Source organism: Chiroxiphia lanceolata, chromosome Z, assembly GCF_009829145.1.
Source record: "Chiroxiphia lanceolata isolate bChiLan1 chromosome Z, bChiLan1.pri, whole genome shotgun sequence".
Lineage (NCBI taxonomy): Eukaryota > Metazoa > Chordata > Aves > Passeriformes > Pipridae > Chiroxiphia > Chiroxiphia lanceolata.
This window is the reverse complement of record NC_045671.1, coordinates 70,888,212-70,914,093: the sequence shown is the minus strand read 5'-3', so window position 1 is coordinate 70,914,093 and position 25,882 is coordinate 70,888,212.

The following is a 25,882-nucleotide window of genomic DNA, read 5'->3' as shown; positions in this document are numbered from 1 at the left end:
GACTCCACCCCCTCCCTGGGCAGCCCATTCCAATGGCTGAGCACTCTCTCTGGAAAAAATTTCTTCCTAATATCCAACCTAAACCTCCCCTGGCAGAGCTTAAGACCATGCCCTCTTGTCCTACTGCTGGTTTCTGGGAGAAGAGACCAACCCCCACCTGGCTCCCCCCTCCTGTCAGGGAGTTGCAGAGTGAGGAGGTCTCCCCTGAGCCTCCTCTTCTCCAGGCTGAACAGCCCCAGGTCCCTCAGTCTCTCCTCACAGGAATTGTGCTCCAGTCCCTTCCCCAGCCTCGTTGCCCTCCTCTGGACCTGCTCCAGCCCCTCAATGTCCTTCCTGAACTGAGGGCCCGGAACTGGACACAGCACTCCAGGGGTGGCCTCACCAGTGCTGAGTCCAGGGGAAGAATCACTTCCCTGCTCCTGCTGCCACACTGTTCCTGATCCAGGCCAGGATCCATTGGCCTTCTTGGCCACCTGGGCACACTGCTGGCTCCTGTTCAGCTTCCTGTCCATCCATACTCCCAGCTCCCTTCCTGCCTGGCTGCTCTTCAGCCACTCTGTCCCCAGCCCGTGGGGCTGCAGGGGGTTGTTGTGGCCAAAGTGCAGGACCCGGCACTTGGCCTGGTTGAACCTCATCCCGTTGGAATCAGCCCAACTCTCCAGCCTGTCCAGGTCCCTCTGCAGAGCCCTCCTACCTTGCAGATGATTGACACTGCCCCCCAACTTAGTGTCATCTACAAATTTGCTGATGATGGACTCAATCCCCTCATCCAGATCATCAGTAAAGATATTAAACAGGACTGGGTCCAACACTAATCCCTGGGGGACACCACTGGTGACTGGATCCCTACTGGATGCAGCTCCGTTCCCCACCACTCTCTGGGCCCGGCCCTCCAGCCAGTTCCTGACCCAGCAAAGAGTGCCCCTGTCCAAGCCTGGCTGCAGCTTTTCCAGGAGAATGCTGTGGGAGACGGTGTCAATATCCACTATGAAATGGATAAGAGAGAGACATTCTCCATGCAAGGGTGGTGCCAAGCCTGTGCCTCCCTTCCTTCCCCTCTGTCTGCTTTCATCTGGAAGACAGAGTGCAAGCCAGCCCTTGGCCCCAAGAAGCCATCTCCCATGAGAGTGTCCTGTCTATCCAGTAGTACTGGCTAGTGGACTCTGGATGATGGAGATGGACAAGCACCAGGTGAGACTGCAAGGAGCATGCGGCATAGATATGAACTCCATGTGTTTGTCCATGAAGTGGATATGGTGGTCTGAGGAGCACTGAAGGTGAGAGATCCTATGGACGTACTACCCTTACTTTTGAATACTGAAAGAAGAATTTTGTGACCCTATAGCACTGTCTATTTGGTCTCATTGCCCAACAACATGAGCTGCAGGGTAAGAATGGTCTACCTTAATAATTCTCATAGCCTGGTTGGAGCACTGTTGTCCCACACACCCAGTGAGCTCCAGGGCTATGACAACATGAGTGAGGATTTGGCCTCGAGAGGACCAAATAACTGCTTAGAGTGCAGAGGCTGCATGGTATAGACACAGCTGTATGGGTCCCAGTGCTAGATAAGGGTCATTTGGGCTCTGGTAGCTCCACCTAGCCTTTGGAAAACTATTTGGAGCTCACTGTATAATGTAGAAGAGGGAGCGGGTGAGTTCAGGTTCGTTTCAGCGGTTCCTTCAGAGCAGACTCTTAGGAGTGTTTATTCCACTGGTAAAAACATAGAAATGGACTAAGATTTTGTTCTCTAAATGCAGACCTGTGAATTAAAAATGCATTTTGGAGTTAATTTGCCTTTATTACCTAAACTCTTACTAGTCCATGAGGAAACATGTCACCTCCAGCTGGCAGTGAGTGCCCTGTTGCTTCAGAATTGTGGTTTCCTGGTTTGTCTCTGTCTCCTTGCTGGGTGAACTGGTGATCCCATCACCTTGTCTCATGTCACAGTGAACAGTGGCACTACTCAGCTGTCAGCTCTTCATAGGGCAGCTGCAGGCAGAGAGAGGATAAGGCAACATGCTTATGATTTTTTTTTTCCAGACTTACAGCTGGTTTAGGGTACATTTGTATTTTGGTAATTGGGAAATCTAATTAGATACCCTGGAGGACTAATTAAGTGGCTTTTATGGTTATAAGATATTTTGAGAACAATCATCTGTGAAGACTTGAGATCCGTGTTCCCTTTGCATGTGCAATTTCTATGACTGTGCAAATAAGTGCTGTAATTGCCTGTAGAAATTTAGAGTCTTTGCCTAAATGGAAGAAATTACAGATATTTCCTTGCATTCAGTTTTTAAGTCTCTGATTTTAGAATTAGGGAGAAAGCTGGCAGAAAATACTATAGTTGAATAGACATGCAAGAACAGAAATCACACTCTGTTAACATAAACTGCTTTTTTTTTTTTTGTGACTTGTGTATAATTGGTGCAAAGTTAAAATTTTGCAGCAATTTTAACACATGGTTAACCACCACACAATGTCCTTGGTGATGACTGAGTATGTACCATGGTATGGAATATATGCTAATGGTGTTCTGATTAAACAGCATTCACTACAATTACATCTCATTAGGTAAATAATTTCTGAGGGAGATATAGTAATTAAGTGTTTTTACTCATTATGTATTTCATGATTAAGAGGAGTGTACTATATTTACAGCGTGCAACTAAAGCTATTTAGAACTAAGCATGCCAATATTTACAAAACACACAGATATTGCTTATGCTTCTGTTGTCTTTGTTGCTAATTATGAAGAGTATGTTAGGTTTCCTTAGAGGTACTTTCCCTCCTTTAGTGAATAAAGTGCTCCCTAAGTTGGTAGAGTGTTTTGAGATCCTCTGGAACAGAAATGATTTTATAAATAATTTTTTTAAATGCCATTGTTACTCAGTTCTCTGAGCTACCTGCTTCTGTCTAGCAGCGGATTTGCTTATTTAAAATGATAGTAAGTCATCTGTTTTAGCATTGTAATGGCATGTGTGTGCAGGGTTGACCCTAGCTGGATGCCAGATGCCCACCAAAGCCACCCTATCTCTTTCCTCCTCAACCTGACAGGGATCACATACCAATTACCATCATGGGCAAAACAGGCTCAACTTGGGGAAATTAATTTATTTTATTGCTGATCAAATCAGAGTAGGATAATGAGAAATACAACCAAGTTTTAAAACACTTTCCCCTTACCCCTCTTTTTTTGGTGGGCTCAACTCACGGTTTTCCCCACCTCCTCCCACACAGTGGTGCAGGTGAACAGGTAGGGGGGGTTGTGGTCAGTTCATCATGTGTTGTCTCTGCTGCTCTCCCCTCCTCGGGAGGGGGACTCCTCACACCCTTCCTCTGCTCTATCCTGGGGCCCGTCCAGTGGGAGACAGTCCTCCATGAACTTCTCCAGCATAAGCCCTTCCCTCTGGCTTCAATTCTTCACAAGCATGGGTCCCTACAGGGTCCCAAGTCCTGCCAGCAAACCTGCTCCCGTGTGGGCTCCTCTCCGTGTGGGGCTACGGGTCCTGACAGGAATGTGCTCCAGCATGGGCTTTGCACAGGGTCACAGCCTCCTTCAAGCATCCTCCTGCTCTGGTGTGGGGTCCTCCACAGGCTGCAAGGGAATCTCTGCTCTGGCACCTAGAGCACCTCCTGCGCCTCCTTCTTCACTGACCTTGGTCTGTAGGGATTTCATGTGTTCTTACCCCTCTCTTTGACTGTGATTGCTGCTGCACGAGCTTTTTTTCCCTCTCTTCTTAAATACATTATCCTGGAGGTGATGCCACCATTGCTGATGGCTCCATCTTGGCCATGGCAGCTCTGTCTTGAGGCCAACTGACTCTGTTGGACACAGGGGAAGCTTCTGACAGTTTCTTTCAGAACCCGCCTCTGTAGCACCACCCCCCCCCCCCACTACAAAAAGTTTGCCAGGCAGACCTGCTGATGGGAGATGCTGCTCACCAGGTCACGGGTTGCCAGGAGTGCCTGATGCCTCTTAGCAAGGCTGGGGCTGGCAGTTATTTTGCAGAAGATGTGCTGTGGCTGAAGAGCTGAGTCACCAGGCGAGGGAGCTACAGGAAGAAGCAAACAGGCTGTGTAGCATTAGAGTGAAGGAACAAGAGAGAGACCAATTATTTTCAGAGACACCACAGTCTCAAGGCTCTTGGGAGTCTCAAACCTGCATGTAGTGGAGAAGCAGGTGGGCTCGGAACCCTGCAAGGCAATTAGTCAGATGACTGTTGGTCAAGGGTCTGTTAAAGATGAAGACTGGAAGGGGGTCACTGCATGTACCAGAAGGAAGGTTCCTCCTCCTCAAAATGAGAGGTAGGACTGGAACCTTCTACAACACGTATGAGGCTCTGGAAGTAGAGAGCCAGACAACTGATGAGGTGGGGGAAGGTCCTTCTGAGGTACTGGGGCCTCCTAAAACAACACCAGCTGTACAACCCATCAAGACCTCCTCTAAGAGGAAAAGAAAGGAGACTCCCTTCTAAAGGGAATGGAGGGTCCGATGTGCAGACTGGACCCAACTCACAGGGCAGTCTGCTGTCTCCCAGGGGCTCGGGTGAGGGACATTACTGGAAAACTCCCCAGTCTAACAAGGCCCTCTGATTACTTTGCACTATTGGTTGTTCAAACTGGCAGCAGTGAAATAACAAAGAGAAGTCCAAGGGCAATCAAAAGAGACTTCAGAGCCCTGGGAAAATTGATAGAGGGATCAAGAGCACAGGTAATGATTCCCTTGATCCTTCTGTTAACAAGGAATAATATTGGTAGGAATAGGCAGGTCCACCAAGTGATGTATAGAAATGTTGTTCCTGGTTTTAGCTAACAATAGTGCTGAAAGTTTTAATTTTAAAATAGAAATATTATAAACTGGGAACTTTAGAGTTAAACCTCCTTCCTAATTTTAGTTGAATTGAAGGAGTTGAATCTCTGGTTGCAAAGTCACTTGTACACTTTATTTCTACTTCTGCCTAAGCTCAGAGAGCCCTCTTTTTCCAGTTATGACACTAAGCTAATACTTCACGAGTACAGCACGTCTGTAAGGTTTCACTGCTCAGGAGACTGTGCCTTTTTTAGATTTATGAGTCTCCAACCAACATCAGGGTTCCCTTGTAATAGGGAACACTCAGGGTTTCAGGAATTTTCACTAAACAAACAAGGCAGAGTGTGGCTCAAACCAGGCAGCATACCAAGGTGCAGGGCAGCTCAGGGGCTTGCTGGAGCTCACACAGGAATTGAGCTGAGCTGGGCAGAATAGAACTCAGATTTTTCACAGTGCTAAACCACAAGTTTAACTGCAAAACTTCAAAGTACCGTTGTAAAATTTTGATTCTGCTGAAGCCCAACACAAACCCTGACATTGATTAGGCTTTAAACCTAGGCCTGAATACTAGCCAAGGTAAAATCCAGTAATATATCTGAGGCCTGCTTCCTCTTTTTATATCCCTTCAAATATCTCTGTGGTGGCTCAGATGGTTTAGTGAGGCTAATGAAAACACAACGTTGCAGATTCCTGAGGCTGTTCATATGTCTTCTCATCTGGTCTTTAGTCCTCTGTGCTTTTTGCTGGTTGTAGGGCAGAAATATTGATGCTTGCAAGAGAAGTAATAAATTTCTTGCAATCAGAATAGAAAATTAAGATTTCATTTTCTTGTAAAGTGAGGCCAAAGGTAGAAGCACAGAGGAAGCTTTGTGAGCAATTTAAAAGTGAGCTGAGGACAGCTAAGCTGTTAGATGAAATGATGCAAAGGAATGTGCAGTCAGGTACCTCTGCAATGTGTAGCTGAGAAAAGCTACAACTGAAGCATCATCCATTAGTGAGTTTTAATACTAGGGTTGTCAAATTGCTCAAAGAGTATTCTGAATGGAGAACTCAGTGACACAGAGAAAGCTGCTACCTAATATTCATATTTTGTCATTGGCTCCCAGTTTAAATTCATCACGTTGTATTTACTTTTGCGAAGTACCTTTTGATTTGTTTGTTTTTAAGGTGAGGTAAGTCTAATAAAAATGTTAACGAGCAACAGCTTGTATTTCTTTAAAATTTTTCAATATTTTGAGGTTTACCTTACCCTCTGCATATCCTATACTGTTATACAGCATACTTTTCTGGAGGAAAACAAAATTTTTATTTAAAAAAAAAAAGAAAATTTCTACCATATTACAGGTGATCTGACCATTTTTGTTAGGCAGAATGACAGTGCAGGAAGGTCATTTGGTTGTTATTGCCTCACAGAGCTGTGGGCTGTTCCTCAACTGTTCTGATGAGCAAGGAAACCTCTTTTCCTCTTCTGTGCTGCCAGAGCAGGACATAATGGGGAGCATGCTTTATGAAGACTCAGGGTGAGTGTTTTGCAGACATATGCTCTGAGGAGATTCTGTCATACAAATAACAAACAAAAAGCTTCTTCCGAGGGCTGACTCCAAATTCTGTACCGTCCACAGCAAAATTCTGTTCCCTGTTTGTCTTCCTTCACAAGCACTTTTTGGACTTTTTAATAATAGTACTGTTAGAAGCGACTCTAATAGCAGTAACTAAAATAGCGATCATATTACTTACAGTAAAAATCACAATTAATGTTGTTACCCAGACAAAAAATGCCAATCGCTTTTCTGTGCCTTGAGGGTAAAACTTCTAGATGTTCAAAAGACCTATGGTATTATAAAATCAAGTAATAAGAGAGGGAATGAAATCTTTAGGATCTAATACCTATAAGGAGTATTTATGGAAATCTTCTGACCTTTTAACAAATGACACTTGGGTGTATTAAGTTGAAGCTACCTAGAGTGGGTGAGGCTAGCTCCTGTTATGACTAATATGTATTCACAGAAGCTGTAATTTAGCCACAGAAATAGGAAAAAAAGGTACACGAAGGAGTTAGAAGGATAATGTATTTGGAATTGTTCAAAAACCACCTCTGGCTTGTTTGCTTTTACATCTACGTTTTTAAAATGAAAGATGTATTGTGAATCAAACGAGGTAATACTGAGAAGGGAACTCTCAATTTTTCCAGACTGCCAGGAATTTTTCAGTCTCATTGACCCAAATCCAAGGCTCTATATGTAATTTCTTCCTCAGCCTGAATGTAAAAATGGCAAAAGCGAGCATGGGAAATAAATAACTTCGCAAAAACAGACGAAATTATTTTTTACAAGTATATATGGGGATACATAATTTTAAACTTCTTACTTTTTAGATGATAATTTTCTTCCTCCATATTAATCTCTAAACAGAACCTGTTGCTTCTCATCTTGTGAATCCTTTGGGTTTGCACAGTCCTTCTGAGTCAGTGGCTGTAGCAGGAAGATAGCTAGTAATTCTTATTTTATCAGTTCTGATCTTATTTGGCTGCTTGAGGGTAAGAGAGCATAGGCTGAAATGCAGTATCTGCCCTAAGGCTGTAGCTGGAGAATGATGATCTAATTTCTATTGACTCTACTTATGATGGTCAAAATCATTATTCAAAGAATAGCAAACATGGCTCTTTGTGCCTTAAAGCCAACATGCCTGATTAAAGTGGGAGGCCCCAAGGAAAAGTTATGCAATGGGTACTCTAATCTGTTTAATTTCTTAGCCAAAGAAACTACAGAATGACTGGGTTGTGATCCACTTCAGAATTAAGAAGAGTGTACAAAGAAAAATAAGGCCATCAAAAATTGCATGTTGTTTTGTGTTACAGGCTATGTTTTGTCCAGACAATTTCAATTCAGGGTTTAAGCCTCAACAGAGTATTCCTTGTCTTATATGAGCTTGTGCAAGCTCCTAGTTTCAGTGGGAGGCTTACTCAGTCTATCAGACCCATAACCAATGACTACTCGCATTGTTCCCCTTCAACCAGAGATGAATCACAGCCAAAAATTGCCATCAATTAGGATATTTTATTTTTCCTTTTTTTTCTTCTTACTTTTTAAATATTTTTAAAAATAATTTTACATAAAAGCAAGTCATAAATAAAATATATTAAATATCAGATATACCAGCTGTTATTAGAAAGTGCATTCGTTTATGGCTGATAAATACCTGTTGCTCAGTGAATATGACAGTAAACAGATTATCATAACCGGTATCTGCAAAATAAGTATTGATCCATGGCCGTCTTCTGTTAATAACTGTGTTTGCCTGTATGAAGAATTATCAATATGTAATCCAGAAGATAAAACCCTGTAAGCTCTTGCAACCAGTAATCAATAAGTCGTCATGTCATGCAGATTAGCAGTGTTGGTGTTTTCCTGCTGTTTTTGATTTAAGGAATAGTCAGTGCTGTTGATTTTTGGTATCCACTGGAGGTCACTACCTATATAGCTTCACGGGGATCTCTATATACCTTAAAAATCAATTATCGCTGACATTACTGCGGTGCCTGGCTGAAGTCAAATCTCAACCAAACTGTCATTTTACATATATGTAGAAAAAGTGTTCCAGAGGATTTTTGTAATCTGCATTAGTGAAATAAAGAAAGAGAAACAGTGTTGTGAAGGGTATTGATCAGTACAGTTTGGTTGTTGTTGGAATCTGATCTCCTCAGTTCTTGCCAAGGTGACTTAGTTGACACACTATAAATGATTTATTGGATGCTTGGGATTTCTTTTCATTATTTTCCATCCAGCATGTCCCTTTTAAAGAACAGATAGAAGATTTGTGTTTGGTAGTTCACTGCCATGAAAAGTTTGCAAGTCAGTAATGCCTTCTCTATACCTTGAACTTTGTCATGACATGACATTAGATATGAAGAACACTGCTGCAAATTGTCTTGATACAGGAGTAAATAATAATCTGTCTCAGGAAGGATTTACGCATTACAAGTTTCAAAACTCTGTTTTTTTTCCATACAAAAGGGTTTTTATTCTGGAGGGGAAGGGGGGAGTGGATTGGGAATTAGATTATGATGAAATATTTACTGAGGAATGAAGTTTTGAAGAGGCTGGTATCTCAAAGTAATGCTATGCTTTATATGTTCACATACCAAATGACCCTGAGAGATACAAATTATAAATCTCATTACAGACTGATAACATAGCATGCAATTTGTAATAACTATACGAGCAAAGGGAATAAAAGCAGATGTCTTAAACATCTACTTAACCAACTCATGCTCCTGTTTTCTTCAAGAATACATTTCTTTTATAGCATTTTATTATTAAATTTCTTAATTGAAGAATTTGACCTAAGGGATTAGAAAATAGCTAAATACTTGCAAATAAATGAAATCAATTACAGGCACAGAACTGTAGTCGAGTTAATTTCTGGGGCCACAAGAGATTATCTGTGTAGCACAAATGATCACAGTGACAGAAAAGAAGGCTGTAAATGACTAGAAATGTTCATCTACTCCAGATAGGTATTTGTCTAATTTGTTCTTTAAAAAGCTTTAGTTTTTTTTAGTTAGAAATCCTATGTCCTTTTGATATCTATCACAACACTTCCTTACCTTGACCTTCATAGAGTTTTTTCATGAAATCTAAGTTCGATCTCTCTTATTGCACCCCAAACCTGCTTTTTTTCTTGTAACCACCATAGGCAACAGTGTATACGATTTCTTTGAGGAAGCGTCTCACATATTTAAAGACTGTCATCATTTTCCCTCCATCTGTTTCTGTCTCCACCCCTCTGCACCCCCAGCTCACATAATCTGTTCATCTTTAGACTAAACAAATCCAACTATTTAAGTCTTTCTTCGTAACTTGTGCTTTGTAGATGCTTCATCATTCTCTTTTCTCTACTCTGAACTGTTTCCAATTTGATACACATGATTTTTTTAAGTGCAATGCCTAAAACTTGACACTATACTTCAACTCCAGTCTTAGTAGTGCTGAGTAGAATGGAAAAATTCTGGTGTCTGATAATGTTTTTGCCATTTAAATGTTTGTGTAACATTTGACTTATTTTATTTTTCTCCTAATAGCATCTCACTGCTCATTCATCTGCTATTTGTAGTCTGCTTTAGTTCCTGAGGTCTCTGTTGAAGATCCATTACCTTGTCAGTCCTTTGCCATCTGGTATTTCCTGTTTGTGAAACTGATTGTTCCCCTCAAAGTGCAGAGCTGCACAACCAGCTAACTCAAATTGCATCCTCTTTTTCTTTCTTTCTTTCTTCAGACCATGTTTTTAGTGTGCCAAGGTCTGAACTGCGAGTTCAGACTTTGTCCTCTATCAGACTTGTAGAGATGCCACCTTAACATCATCTTGAAAAGCAGCATTCTTTCAAAGACCTGTGTTTCTAATGCCTGGTGGAGTGATGTCTTCTTGGCCAGGAGCAAGACTTAGGACTGCAGCATATGGACTCTGATGATTCATTGACAGCTAGGGAAATAATGCTGTGCTGAATTAATCTGTTGGTTGGTTACTGAGGATATGTTTTTCTTAAACATACTGCTTCGAGTCTGTGTGGTTTCCACTTTTAGTTATTTTGTTTCAAGATCAAATGTTGTGGATTCATAATGTTCACCTGGAAGCTCCACCAAAAGAAGCTTATTCCTTGGGACAGGGTAGAAGCTGCCTGGCAGAGGAGGGCCACATCTGCAGTGAATTGTAACAATGTACTAATTGCTTAGCAGTGCCACAAAAAAGTCAGCATTCTGATCTTGCTTTCCACTGACAAATTTTATAAAACTTGATATTCTTTCGGGGTTATTTTTCTAGCTGGTTGCCTTATGGAGCTAACCAACCTGGAAAAGGTTTCAAACAGCATATTGTTTCCAGTAGTATTATTTCAGTGTTTGATATTTATGGGTTGGTTAAGAATTAGTCAGTGGAGGAATTTATGAATCATGCTGAATAATGAATAAATTTATGCTCTGATTGAAAACAGTTTGTGAAAAGGAACAAAGGGAGAAATAAATTTTAAAAATGATAATTCAATCAATTCCAATAGGGCTTTTAGCCATCTTTGAGACCTGTATAGAGACGGGAACAAAAAACGAATGTGAGGACTTAATGCAGAGTCCAGAGAAAGTCAAAGGTAGACTCAGGATTAGACTTCTTAGCATTTATTTTTTGGTTTGATGGTGACTCTAGTTTTGTTTCCACATCAGTTTATGTCTGTAGAGTTCTTGAGCATAGCGGTATGAATACAGGGCCTTAGAGAGTTGTGCAAATTTCAAATTGAAATACCAACAGGCTTACCAATGAAGGGGAAAAGGAAAACAGTGACAAGAGCAGCAGCAATGGCAGGTCAAGACTTAGAGTGCAACACTTGAAGTTGCTTTGCAATTTGCTTTCACTGTGTGGTTAGACAATTACAATCCTGTTGTGCTGACTGCTAATTCCAGAACACTGTGTGCCCACGATGCAGCATAGATTTGGCACTACAGAATGAATATGAAATGCAAAACATAAAGCACTAAGCACCTTGTAAGAAAATCAAAAGGCTGAGAACATTATGAGCTAGTGTGTTTATTTTGGACCACTGGCTTAAAAATTAATGATAATTCTTTGTGTAGATCTACCGGTAGGAAATGCCAAAAGTATGTAAGAAGGAAGATTATCCACAACACAAATATTGGGCGCAAACGCAGAAAATCAAATTGAGAGAGTAAGCTTTAGACAAACTTGAAGAAAAGGACTAGGAAAGCTGAACACTAATAGTCTTTACATTCAGCTAAAGGTCTGATTTCATCAGCTGTCTCAAAAGCATAGATTAGCAATAAGCAAATCTCTAGTACAAGGGACTGAAAAAGGTCCACAATAAAGTTTTCAAATTAAAATAAAAATAATAGCAGTAGGGTCATGAACGATAGTAGAAAATAGACCCCAAAAACTCCACCAGACCACAAGATTTTTCATGTAAGAGGACCAGAGAAATAAGCAGCAATTATGTGTTGCTGGGAGTTAATACTGCTGAGTTGCTAATACTCTAGCATAGGGTGGTTGTGGCAGCAATTTTTCAGTTCACTTTGTTTTAGAACAGCAGCATTAGGAAATTCTGTAAGTATTGGTTTACCAGTGCATGCTCACCTTTTGCTTTTGCCTTCTTCCCATTGTTTCTGTCAGTAAATGATATTATGCAGAAAAGATAGCTTTAGAAGAAAGGAGATTTTTGATTTTACAGGAGTGGTTTGGTGTTTACTGAACTGATCAGAACCCTCTGTGTCTTCTGTGTGCACTTCTATGCCTATTTGTGACTTGATGGTAGACTGCAATGTGAAAGTGTGTTCTGTTGCTCAGTTGTATTTTAACTCGAAATATTATGTGCATTGCCAAAGTGCTGTGACTAGGCTAGTTGCCATGGAAAACTTAATTCAATAGTATTTGCTTTTTGTTATTAGTGATGGTGTCTTTCAGATTACTTATTCAGTCACAGCTCTCATCACTATGACTCACCAAAAATCCTGCTTTGCCTGACTGGAGTGCTAGACAGTTTGGGCAAAAACATTCCCAGCTCCTTCCTGAAGGCTGAGCCTGTGGTTTTGCCTTTCTTTTGTCTAAACACAGAAAGCTCACGGGCCACAGACGATGTAAAGATCTCAATCCCAAAGTCCTCGTGAGATTTACTGCTGCATGAACGTCAGCTACGTGGCACAGAGTCAGCCAAGATGAGACCTCCCACAAGTGCTGACTGTATGAGCAGGGTTTACGGGGTTGAACAGAAATATTTTCCTTGGAAATCAGAAACTGCAAAAATCAACACTAAAAATAAGCAAACTCCAATTTAGACAAATCCAGATTTATTTTTTTTTTTTCACTGAGCAAAGACTCCTGTCATGGTGGACTGTGAAAGCTGGAGTACACTCAGGGTTGATTTGAGCAACCTGTCTGAACAACAGGGTTTCATAAGCTCTTATCCTTCTAATTTGAGGTAGCATTTGCAAGTTCAAATGCATCTATTATAAATTCTTTATACTTCTTTATTGATAAATTGCAGTTTTCTGTAACAGGAAGAGATTGAAAACCAGCTGGTTTATGGGTGGAGTCACTCACACATGAAGTTTGGTTCTACCATGCTTATTCCAAGCAACAAGCTGCCCTGGACTGCAAAAATTATGAGGCGTAAAAAGACCCAAGTACCTACCCTGCTTTAATTGCTAAAGTTCTCAGTAAATCCACCTTTCTCTGCAGTTTCTGGCCAGATTTTCTGTACAAGGGTATGCTTTCAAGATATTTGCATGAAACTCAGTGTCTTTCTGAACCGAGTTTTAAAACACAGAGCTTCCCATATTCTAGGAAAAGCAGTTGCTATCCATGATTCAGAGCAACTGTCTCCTCTTCCCATACCTGCCAAAAACACTTTTTCAGTGCTGTTCCATTTGGCTTGTTGGTTTGGGCTTTTTTCTTTCTACGTATGAATTCTAATCTCTACTCGTTTGAATTACTTTCAGTGAAAATAGGCATATTCTTTGCAAACTCATTAGGCAATTCAAAAACTTGAACCTTAATCTCTAAGAGTCCCACTTGATATAGCACACACAGACTCTCCCGCAGCACTAAAAGACTCCAAGCCTCTCCTACAACAGTCTAAGGTATTTTTCATGCATTTGAAAATGTCTAGAAGACAATTCAGTACTTTTTATCCGAAATCATCACACCTTGTTTCCTCTTACCCTGGACTTTCGTTGTCACAGGGCTAAAAGAATAAATGTCTGGCATAGCTCAGGTGTGTTTGGGCAATGTCACAGAAATAATTAGAGTGTTTCAATGCAGCACCAAGTGTGATGGGTTTGTCATCTGAATATGGGTGCAGTTGTATTGAGGATCTGGTATGAAAACACCAGTCCAAGTCCTGTGCTCATGCTCTCCATTCTGTGCCTTAAAGCATCTTGTCCAAATTTCAGTCTGTGACTAGATTTGCTATCTGGGCTCTTTTTTTTTTTTTTTTTAAATTTTTTTAAATTTTTTTTTATTTAAAAAAAATAAATAAAAATAATTTTTTTTATTTTAAAAATTTTTATTTTTTTTTTTATTTTAAAGCAGCAGCTTTGTTGCCAGTTGCTGACTGTTATCACCCCTGAGCCAACAGGAGCTGCTGGTGCTTTTGCTAAGCTTGTCTCTGCTGCAACTTGCTTTTCACACAGCTGTGTGTCTTACAGCATGCCTGCATCTTCTCAGCTATCTAAAAATAAGGCACTGTGAGTAAGAAAGGTGGATCGAGGTGGTTGAAGTTTGTGAAGGTTTTGTTACGTCTGCATCTGAACTTGCAGCTGACAGACCTGAGGATTAGTTTTTTTCATTTTAAAAAATAGTAAATTAGAAGCCTACACCACTTCTTTACCATCACTGACTACATTGTGATTATTTTGTCTTGAACTCATTTCAATGGCTTTTAGAAGACTAACATAATATATTGTTAGCAAAGGGAATGAGTTCAACAAACATGATCAACTAAAATCAAATGGAAAAGGAGTCTGATAAAAAGAGGCTGCTTTCAGCCTGCCTGTGAAAAGAAGCTGCTACCTTGACCCCTCTGATCCACAGTTTTCAGCTCAGCAGCAGCGTCTCACCTATGTAGTGATGCTCAGCTGCTGCACTGTGCTATTATTTTCACCTTTTACTGTTTGGATGTGTTCTTTATTCTCAGCAGGTATTCGCATTTTATTGCATGCATTTATATATTCATTGAAAATAGCACAACTATGAAAAAAAGTTGACTGAAGAGATTTACAAGGTTATTTTTAGTTCCCAAGAAACATTCTTCAGACTTTCTCTGAAGTCTCTGATCCCCAAATCACCTCAACATACATTTCACACTGCTGTCCATCATACAGTCCACAGTGGTGCACAGTTCTCTCTGCGCATGCTTAATAATAGGGAGTTGAAAAGATGTCCTTTTGTCTCCCTTCTTTCCTTGCTGAATTACTGCTTTCTTTTTTTCATACATAAGCTTACAGAATTTTCCTTTCCCATGCTTTTTCTCAGTGTTTTCGTTTTATATGAAAATATAAAATGCAGCTGTGAACACCACTTTGACACCAGGCTATTTCTTTTTTTAGCGTTTAGTTATTACCTGCTTCCTACTGTCTCTTTTTTCCTAACAGCTGCCTCCTAAAATAACAATATCCTTTATTCAGCTACTTGTGCATGCTCTGTATGATAGCTGGTTTTCAATTTCTGTAATTATAATATGCCTGACTGGTGCCTTCCTAATCTTCACAGCATTAGTTTTCAAGAAATTATTTTTCTATTATGTGTAAAATGTTTGAAGGTTTCCTTCTGAGGACATTTAATTTGTAATTATGTTTTCTGTTTAGTGTGATACTTTCTCCAGAAGTTATCTCTGTTCCATTTCCTGCAATCAACAACATGAATTGAAGATGTATTTCTTTGTGTCTTAGGTTGTCCCTGAAAAGTTAACTATTGAAAAAGTGTGGAGGTTTTTGGTTTTTTTGTTTGTTTGTTTGTCAAAGCATTTTTAAGTATCTGAAAAATTATAGATGACAGAGAAGGAAAAGATGGTGTAGGCAATGTAATTTGATTGATAATTCTGTGTTTATCTCCAATGTCATTCAATCCATTTATCATTAAAAGATGAGGTCAGCAGTATGCTGAAAAAAGAATGGCGTATATCTGATTAGACAGTAGGACCAAAAGTGTTTTTGAGACCTAAATTTAAGTTATTTCTAAAAGTGAAATTCATATAGATTTGCCATAATTTTGCAGAAATCATATAGTTGAAGGTTTCAGCTAGGAGCCCAGCTTCAATTCTGAATATGTCAGTAAAGCCTAGGGGGTGGATGTAGGTACCTAACAGCAGTGTTTGGGATCTGGACTTTTTGATTTCCTTTTCTTGGTTCAGTTTCAACTTTTGTTTCTATCAGTTCCCATTCTCCATAAGTCACACAATGCCTCCTTCTGTGGGGCCAGAAAGGATCCCAAAGAGCTGTCATACACTTTTCCATGAGATGTTGATTGGCAGCAGCTTTTAAAATTTTTTGACAGCCACGCTGAAAACTCACTTGCCAGTGCTAAATGTCTCTAGATTTAGCACCAAAAGAGCGGTGTATCTTGCCTGCTGGGAGCATATGGTTAACTTGATGACAATCTAAAGCAAACTAGAGCATCCATTCCAAGTTTTATGTCATTTTAAAGATGCAACATGGAGTACAGAACACGAGTGGTCACTCTTTCCTCCTCTTTGTTGCATGGGGCTTATATATTTACTACCCCAAATTATGCCTTAGTTTTTCGTTTTGAAATCACAGGTTTCTGCTGTCTAATTCCAAATATCAAGACTCTGCTGTTGGATATTTTATTTTTTCGTAAATTTCATCTAAACAAAATTAATTTTCTTACTTTCCAGTAACACCATTCACCCCTCCCTGGGTATTTCCATCAATATTTCATCTATTCTGAATTCTATAAAGTTTCAGATCTGTATAGTTTTTTTCAGTTCTCAGTAGTATTTGTTGTTTCATCACCTCAACTAGGACTATATGGTGTAATATAAAACCTTGGAATTTATTGTAAGTATCTTTGGGCTCATTCACAAAAATGAATTGAAAATAAATGTATTTATGATCATGATTCCTTTCTTTGAATCATAGAACAGCCCTCAAAGGATCATCTGATCCAACTTTCAATGGGGAAGGGAGCCTAGATGAGCTTACACAGCACCCTGTCCAATTGCATCTTGAAAATTTACAGTGATGGAGACTCTGCCGTATCCCTGGGGATATTGTTCCCTGGCGTGTGTATTGTTCCCTGGAATGATTGCTCTCAATGCAAAAAAATGATTTCTTATGTTGAAATGAAGCTTCTCCTGATGCAACTTGTACCTATTGCCCCTTATCTTCTGCACGTGCTCCTTGTGAAGAGGAAACCTGTGCTCTCTTTCTAACTTCCTTTAAATACTGGAAAACTCTGATGAGGCTCCCCCTGAGTTTCCTCTTCTCCAGGGAGAGGAGGCCTGAATCCTTCAGTCTTTCTTCACAGGTCAGGCTATCCAGTCCTTTGGTCGTCTTTGTGGCCCTCCTTTGGACCCTCTCCAGTCTGTACACACCTTCCTTGAATTTTGGGCGCCAGAATAAAACACTACACTCCAGATGCAGCATGACAAGGGATAAGATTGGAATGATCACATCTCTATCTCTGCTAATAATGTCCCTGCAGATTCAGCCCAGGATCCAATTTGCCTTTGTTACCACAGCACCACTCTGCTGACTCATGTTCAGCTTGCTCCCCACCAGGAACCCCAGTCCCCTGGGGGTGTCTTCTTTTGCTCCCCACTCACACAGTCCTAGTCTGTACTGGGCTCTTTAGTCATTCTGACCCAGCTGCAGGACTTTCACAGAATCACAGAATATGCTGAGTGAGTTGGAAGGGATCCATCAGGATCATCAAGTCCAACCCTTAGCCCTGCACAGAACCATCCCCAAGACTCACACCATGTGCCTGAGAGTATCATCCAAACGTTTCTTGAACTCTGTCAGGCTTGGTGCTGTGCCCACTGCCCTGGGGAGCCTGTTCAGTGCCAACCACCCTCTGGGGGAAGAACCTTTTTCAAATACCCAACCTAAACCTGCCCTGACACCACTTCAGGCCATTTCCTGAGGTCCTGTCACTGGTCACAAGAGCAAAGAAATGAGTATCTGTCCCTCCTCTTCCCCTCCCAAGGAAGTTGTAACTGCAATGAGGTCTCCACTCAGTCTCCTCCAGCTGAACACACCAAGTGACCTCAGCTGCTCCTCACAAGGTTTCAAATCAAGGTCCTTCACCATTCTTGTTGCCCTCCTTTGGACACTCTCTAACAGCTTCATATCTTTCTTACATTGCTCTGTCCAAAACTGCCCCAATGTTCCAGGCGAGGCCACCCCAGGTCAGAGCAGAGCAGGACAATCCCCTCCCTTGACTGGCTGGTGATGCTTTGCCTGATGCCCCCAGGACTTATGTCTTTGTTAAACTTCACACAGTCCTGTTTTTGCTGGACCACTCTTCAAGCCTGTCCAGACTTCTCTGTAAGATGTCTCTCCTTCTGACGTGTCTGCTTCACTACCCAGTTTGGCATCATTATCAGACCTCGTGAGGTCATCCAAACCATTCAGGAAGTTGTTGCACAGTACAGGACCCAGTATCGATCCCTGGGGCACCTCACTTATGAGAGGCTCCCAGCCTGAGAAAAAAACCTGTATTATTTCTCAACCTATACTTCTGAAAAGTCAATACCTAGAGGGGTTGTTGTTGTTTTTTTTTTTTTTTTCTTTCTGTTGTTTTGTTTTGTTTGGTTTGATTTCATTTGTGTGGGGTTTTTTTGTTTGGGTTTGCGGTTTTTTGTTTGTTTGTTTCATTTTGTTTGGTTGTGTTTTCTTTTCCCCCTAGCATAATCTAAGCATAGCCAGTAAGTAAAATAGAGTGTAGCTTTAGCTGGTGGAAGGTGAGAGGGGGAAGGACAGATCTGTCCCTATTATCTCTCAGGAATTTGAAGGCAGGAATAGCTAGGAGGATTAAAACTCAGGAGTATTGGTTTTTTTCAGTTATTGGCTGGATAGAGATCTTGATGTTAGAAGAGCTGAGAAATTGTCCAACTAACTGATTGGTTTTTCCTAGATTATATTGGGACTTACGGTGTTACATGGCATCTTTTATTTGATTTTCCGAGAAAAGAAGGGAAAATTTGATTTATACTTCTGGATTATTAGGTAATTTATTTTTTCTGCAGGTCTCACTCTAAAGGAGTTCTCAATTGAGATCACATCCTGTCTGGCAGGTCAAAATAAAAAATGCATTGTCACAACTACAATGCCAGTGGTGTTACAGACTAAATAGCCTGGTGATGTCATATGGCTTACCTAAGGACTGAGAGCAGGTCAATGGCAGGTGTGTACAGACCTTCCACCTCAGTCTTTACTACCTGCTGGCCCACACTGTCTATTTAAAGTGGCTGATACTAAAAAAGGGAACCTGCAGTCCCAGTCCGCAGACGTGGAGGAGATTTCACTGGATGTAATGGTGGGAACTCCCCTGGTTTGTATCCTGCACTGGAAAATGCTGTGTTTTTGTAGTCCCCAGCTGCACCTGTTTCCCACAGGCAGCATTGCTTACATGTGCCAACATACCCACAAATCCCGAAGCTATGTACAGTAAGTTCAACTTCCTCCTTCTGGAGCTTTATTCCTCCAGCTCTGGTCTTGCCCAAGTTTTGGAGAACAGTTTTCTGTGGCTGCCAGCAGTGGGCTTCTGAGTACGTGACTTCAAACTGCAGTGTATAAGCCTGATGGCTGCACTTCTTCTTGTAAAAGGCACTGCTGTTTGTCTAACAAAATATATTTCCTGTGGGAGAACCACAAATGTCATGCTTCCTTTTTTAAAATTTTATTATTTTTATGTTTGTGTTTATGTTATTTATTTCTGTGCCAGACATTCTTCTGTACAGGTTGATGAAACACATTTCACAGCCATAATCCTCAGTCACATGGCACTCTAATTCCCTACTCCGTTTAAAAATCCTGGCATTACTGTATTAACTGATGAAGCACTTATTTAAGGGGTCAGCTCTGAGGTCATAGCTTCCTTGGTGTGTTTAATAAAGAAGATTATTTACCATAATAATAAGAAGGGATTTCTTGTGCTCTATTTCAGTTTTCTTTGAAACCATTGGCCAAAGGCCGTTGACCTTTCAGGATACTTTTAGGACCCTTTTTTAGCATCGGGCAAATGATGATAATCTTCCCCTCTTGTCAGAGCAGTGAAAAAGTAGGAAGTGCTACATTCTGACACTTTTATGACTTGTTTCATCCCTGGGCTAACAGAGCTATACAGACTATTAAGCACTCCCTTTATAGGTGTCCCACTGTAATCAGAGTCTACTTTTGTCTTTTTTCCTAAAAAGGAAAAATTAAGATCAAGAAAATGTAATGTGATTTCCCAATAAATCTCTGTGAAGAGAATGGGAATTTCATTTGGCTGCTGTATTATCTTACTTTATTTTTCAGGCCAGTGTGAGGACACAAACTCAAGTAATGCAAATTCTTGGGCCAAATCATTCAGTTGAAAGAGAAATGGGGAGTCCTTCTGCTCTCCTGGCAGGTCTTAAGCTCTACCAGGGGAGGTTTAGGTTGGATATTCAGAAGAAATTCTTTACAGAAGGGGTGATCAGACATTGGAATGGGTTGCCCAGGGAGGTCGTGAATTTTCCATCCCTGGAGGTGTTTAAGATGAGACTGGATGTGGCATCAGTGCCAAGGTCTGGGAACCATGGAAGGGCTGGATCAAGGGTTGGACTTGATGATCTCGGAGGTCTTTTCCAAACTTGTTGATTCTATGATTCTATGATTCCCCTGCCCTGCCCAGATGCCCTATGTGCCCAGGAGGGGCTAGGAGAAGGAGTGGACCACAAGGCTTTTAAACAAGCAGGAAGGTGGCATTCTCAGAGGTAGCCTGGCATCATGGCAGTGTGCCTGGGAGAGATATCAGGGAGCAGGGAAATGCTTCAGAGGCTCTGCTGCTTTGTCTGTAAGGACCCCTGGGTAACTCACAAACTGGGTATCTCATTATGAGCTGGAAGTCAACACTGCCAGTGTAGCAGTTCCTTCAGCGTCTTGACTTCTGCCAGTTGAGGGGAATAATGAACTACTTCATTCTTCATTCTCTACCATCAGGTGTTTATAGAATTATAGAATAGTTTAAGTTGGAAAGGTCCCTTAAATGTCCTTTAAGATTGTCTAGTCCACCACTAAACTGTGCCACTCAGTGCCACATCTCTATGTCTTTTAAATACCTTCAGGGGTCGTGACTCAACTACTTCCCTGGGCATCCTGTTCCAGTGCTTGATAATCCCTTCATTGAAGAATTTTTTCCTAATATCCAACCTAAAACTCCCCTGGTGCACCTTGAGGCCATTTCCCCTCATCCTATCACTTGTTACCTGGGAGAAGAGGCTGACCCCCACCTTGCTACAGCCTCCTTTCAGGCAGTCGTAGAGAGTGATGATGTCTCCCCTGAGCCTCCTTTTCTCCAGGCTAAACAATCCCAGCTACCTCAACTGCTCCTCACAGAACTTGTGCTCCAGACTCAATGCACACTGATAAGATCCCCTGGAACCTTCCCTTTTCCAGGCTGAACAGCCCTAGCTCTCTGTCTCTCCTCAGATGAGAGATGCTCTGGTTCCACAACCATCTAAGGGCCCTGCACTGGACTTCCTTCCATATGTCCATCTTCCTCTTGTACAGGAGTGGCCAGAACTGGACACAGTACTCCAGATATGACCTCACCAGTGCTGACTAGAGGGGAAGGGTCACTCCCAACCTGTTGGTGATGCTTTCCCTAACCAATAAGGCTATCGGTCTCTTTTGCTCTTGGGGTGCATTAGAATTGTTGTTTCCTACTTGAAAATCAGCAGCAGCCTGAGCACAGGGTCCTACTCAGTGCTCAGTCCTCTGACCAGCTGTCAAGAAAGCTGTTCCATGGATTTGAAAGCGTACTCTGCACCATGAGCTGATTTCCAAATGCATTAGGGCTTACACTCATTCATCTTGCTGTCAGGACTCTCCACACTGCACAGAAAGCAGCTCAGCAAGCAGAATATAAGCCCCAGGTGGCAAACCCTGAGAAATGAGTTAAATATAACTTCATGAAATAGCTCTAATGGTCATGGCAAATAGGACTCTTACCTTAGCCTGGGAGATTATTATGTTTGGGTTTTTTTCTTCTTTTTTTTTTTTTTTTTTTTTAGTGTCTGCCTATGAGACAAAATACATATCCTTCTTTTTAAAATGTAAAGAAAGAGAACGATACACATGGAAGCGGATTGCTTTTCCTGGCAACTAACAAACTTAGAATTCTCCTTCTCTGCAACTGAACTGTGCATACACTTACAAATACATTGTCATTACTTATTTTTGCATCTTTCCATCTCCAGTTGTAGATATGGAAGTGTTGCTGTATGAATGTCTCTGTCCTCAGACACTTCCCTGGGATCAGAATTGAAAATCTTTAAACATTGCTACTTATTTGGGAAGAGCAAAACATACTTGAAAGTAAAATCCTCTAATATTAAAGATAACAGAGTAAAACATACTAACTTCTTCTGTTCTTAAAAATTATTTCACCCTTTAAATCCTGAAGATGACCATCTGGCACCCTTTGCAACACTATTGATGGAAGGTGAGCATTCTGCAATTTCAGAGGACCACTGCCAAGTGCAACTTTAGAGAAACTTCACTTATCTGTGTAACAATTTTGTTTCTGTTAATTTTTTTCAAGTTAATATTTTTTTTATATTTTTTTTTATATTTTTTAAAATATTTTTTCACGTTAATACATGGTGTTTTGTCACCAGCAGGCGAAGATCACAGCAAGATTTTTGGAGGGTTTTGGAATAAAGTATGACCTGAGGATTTTATAAAATGAATAACAATTTAATTTTTTTTAGATAACTTGGAGCTGAAGCCACTGTAGCTCAAGATATAACTAATCTCTTCTTTGTTGCTACCTGTGGTAATTAAGATACATACAGGAATTAAAAAATTTCTCAGATCTTATCTTGGTTAGATTACTGAGTAGCAGGAAGGGTGTAGTAGAATTTTTAGGTTTTGTTTTAGCATAAATAATATTTAATAGAAATACTGAGAAAAAAATTTAAGAAAAAAAAAATGTAGAAAAAAAAAAGGTAAAGACTGTCATAATGGAGGCCCTGACAACAAAGCTAAAAATAATTTTTGCTGGTGAGATTATGGTTGTGTAAGAACTTGATTTGTCCTAATGTGTTCTAGCCTTCTCTGAGCAACTAAAAGCATGATGCCATTATATGAAAATGTGGGTAAATACAGAGCCTTTTTTCAAAGGCTTAGTTTCTGTTAAAGCATTATAAAAACAATTGAGGTTTTCCTTGTGAACTGACTGAGTAGCCTTAAAATGTCATCCTTTAACTCAGTTCTTGGCTCAGAGGGACTGATTTATGATGAGGGGTGGATCTGTTCTTGGAAGATATGAAGAGCCCACCATGGGAAAAGCCTTTCAGAGCACTGGCCAGGGAAAGGGTAAATCAGACAACTGCAGGATTTAGAATCAGCTGTCAACTTACTGATGAGAGTATATGGGGAATAGTTTGAAGTTAATAACATGGAGCTGAAACATAACCTTCAACAAAGTCTGGTCTGCTCTCAGTTTCAGAGTTTAAGTGGTGAGTACATGGGTTGTCTATGGACAAAAATAGATGCTTTAGACTTTAAATCTGAGAAGAATTTTCTGCTGAATTAAAGGAATTCGGAAGCTCAGTTCTAAGGAAAAGCGTGATTGTTAAAACCTGTATGTTTACATTTGAGTTTAACCCTAGAGAGTCCATGCCAGAGCTATTCTTCCTTATCTGTGAGATATGTAAACAAATTTCATATTGTTTCTTTAGCACCAAGGAAAGTTGAACTGATGAAAGTGGGAGAAGAGAGCTGGTTACAGATTGCTATGAATGGATAGATTTGGGAGATCACATCCCAGATGTAAAAGTGAAGGAGGCTCAGTAGTTCCCCTGGTGCTAAGAACCATGTTTGTGGAAGAAACATATCACCAAGCATTACCAATTTTGTCTAGACTGTGTGTGTCGTGTATTTATATCTAAGTTAGATTCCCCACAGGACACAATGAGTGTTTATGTTTCCTCTATGCCAGTTTTATGCTGGTTTTAAGAAAATATAGGATGCCTGTAGGGTATATTGGTTGAAAACACCTTGAATAAATAAAAAATAGCAGAATGAATTAGAATGGTGCAGTGCTTTTAGTTCTGTATTGACAGGCTGAAAGTTACATTCGTAGTGCTCTAAAACTCTGGTCTGGGAGCAGATGCAGATTGGCACATGGAGCTGAGGGACAGGGCACACGTTGGGATACTTGGCAGCTTAAGCCCAGTGACAACTAGCTGACCAGAAGCAGAAAAATATAAGTGTGTGACATGCAAAGTGAAAAGTTAGTCATAAAGAGAGGACCAATGATAGTGCTACCTCCTGACGTTAAATGAAGGGGGAAACAGTAATATTGATGAAGATAGGTTTTGCACTTTGGATCTAGCTGTTAGAACAGCTTGAAAACCTATGTGTGGCAAGTTGATCCTAGTGGACAGCCAAGCCCCCACCTAGTTGCTCACTCACTCCTCTGCTGCAGGACTGTGGAGGGAATCAGAAAGGTAAAGGCAGGAAGACTTGTGAGTCAAGGTAAAGACACATTTGTAAATTTAGCGAAAAGAAACCAAAAACCCAGTGTGATGCAAAGGCAATCACAGAAGACTGATATCCAACCAGTCTCTGAACAACAGCTGGCTTGGAAAAGCTATCCCCAGCTTTATTGCTGAACATGTTGCATGGTGTGGAATCTCTCTTTGGTCAGTTTGAGGCAGCTGTCCCAGCTGTGTCTCCTTGCAGGCTCATTTCCACCCTGACCTACTCACAGAGGGAGCAGAGTGAGAAGCAGAGAAGGCCTTGATGCTGTGCAAACCCTGTCCATCAACAGCCAAAATATTATTGTATTATCAACACTGCTTTGGTTGCAAAGCTAAAGCACAACACAATAGGGACTGGTGTGAAGAAAATTAACTCCAATCCAGTCAGACCCAATAGACTCATTAAACAGACTATCAGTTGAAAACAGCACACAAGACAGAGGAAAGGACTTGCCATTCTAATACAGCATGGCTAGAAGGAAATTCTGTGCTCTGTGACACTGCTTGGATGTGCCAAAAACTGAAGTTCTGCCGTAAATTCATTTAGAACAGTAATTTTTTTTTCCTACATTATTTCACTTAAAGTGAGTTTCATGCTTGCACAACAGCTTGTGGAACACAACCTTTCTCTGCATTTTTTCCCTAACATTTGAGTCCAGAAAAGACATGTTTTTGAAAGTTTTTACTGATGGAAAAATTGCTCCACTGGTTAATGTAAAAGTTACTACTCTTAATCATGTTGAATGAAGGTTTAAGTACAGTAAGGAACCCACTGTAGCAGTGTAAGTTTTTGGTTTCCTTGTAGATTTAATAAGGAGTTCAATTAATTGCCCATTCCACATTTATACCTTGGTCACAAGGGCAGACTGGATACTTTTTCACCCAATCCTCAGGGGCCCTGAAACCCTTCCCTACACTAGTAGCTGGATTCATGCCATGAAAGTGTGGTTTCCCAGTGCAGGCAATTTAATCCTTCGGGAGCAACAGAAATTGATCCTGGTGGCCAGATAGTTGGTGTAGTATAAAAGCAAGAAGAAGCAGAGGATATTCAATAAAAAACAAGTGCTTCCAGTGAAGAAGCAACCTCTGCCTCTTGACTGGGGACAAATTGGGACAGTGTTTCTGACTCAAGGAGTTGGCAATACAAGGCCTGAGTGCCTTTTGGGAGCTATGGATAAAGTATTTTAGTTAGGAGGGAGGATATGGACAGAGCAAGGGAAGAGTCAAGCAGGTCATGAAACACAAGGCTGGACAGCTGATCATGAAAAGCCTATTTTGAGGTACCTCAGAATGTAAAAATTACTCTTTCTTTTACTGCTGGAGTTTGACACTTCTGAACTTGGATATCAAAGAGAAATTTCTAGGACGACTGAAGTCTGAGGTCTCTGACATGCTTCTATGTGTGATTTTTCTAACAAGAATTCATTGTTTAGCCTTTGCAATAATAGCAGTGAGTTCAAATTTAGAGAAAAGAGTGTAGTGATCATCATACCAACAAAGTATTCTAAAAGAAAACCGATAAAATAGAGCGAAAACTTTTTATTTCATTTAAATGAATAACCCATCTGTGTGTGATGAAAATTGCCCTTATCTTACACAAAATGAAAAACATATTGCTGAAGGTAAACTGCAAGACACAAGAGTTTAGTTTAAGAATTGTTTTGTAGACTGAGGACTTTGAAAGTCAACGGATATCTCTCTGCTCTGAAGAGGAATTTAGATTTCCCTAGACTTCTATGTCCTTTGAATTCTACAATGATGCAGACACATACATATGTTTTAGTTTGCCTGCTAGCCACGGTAAAACATGACAGAAGATT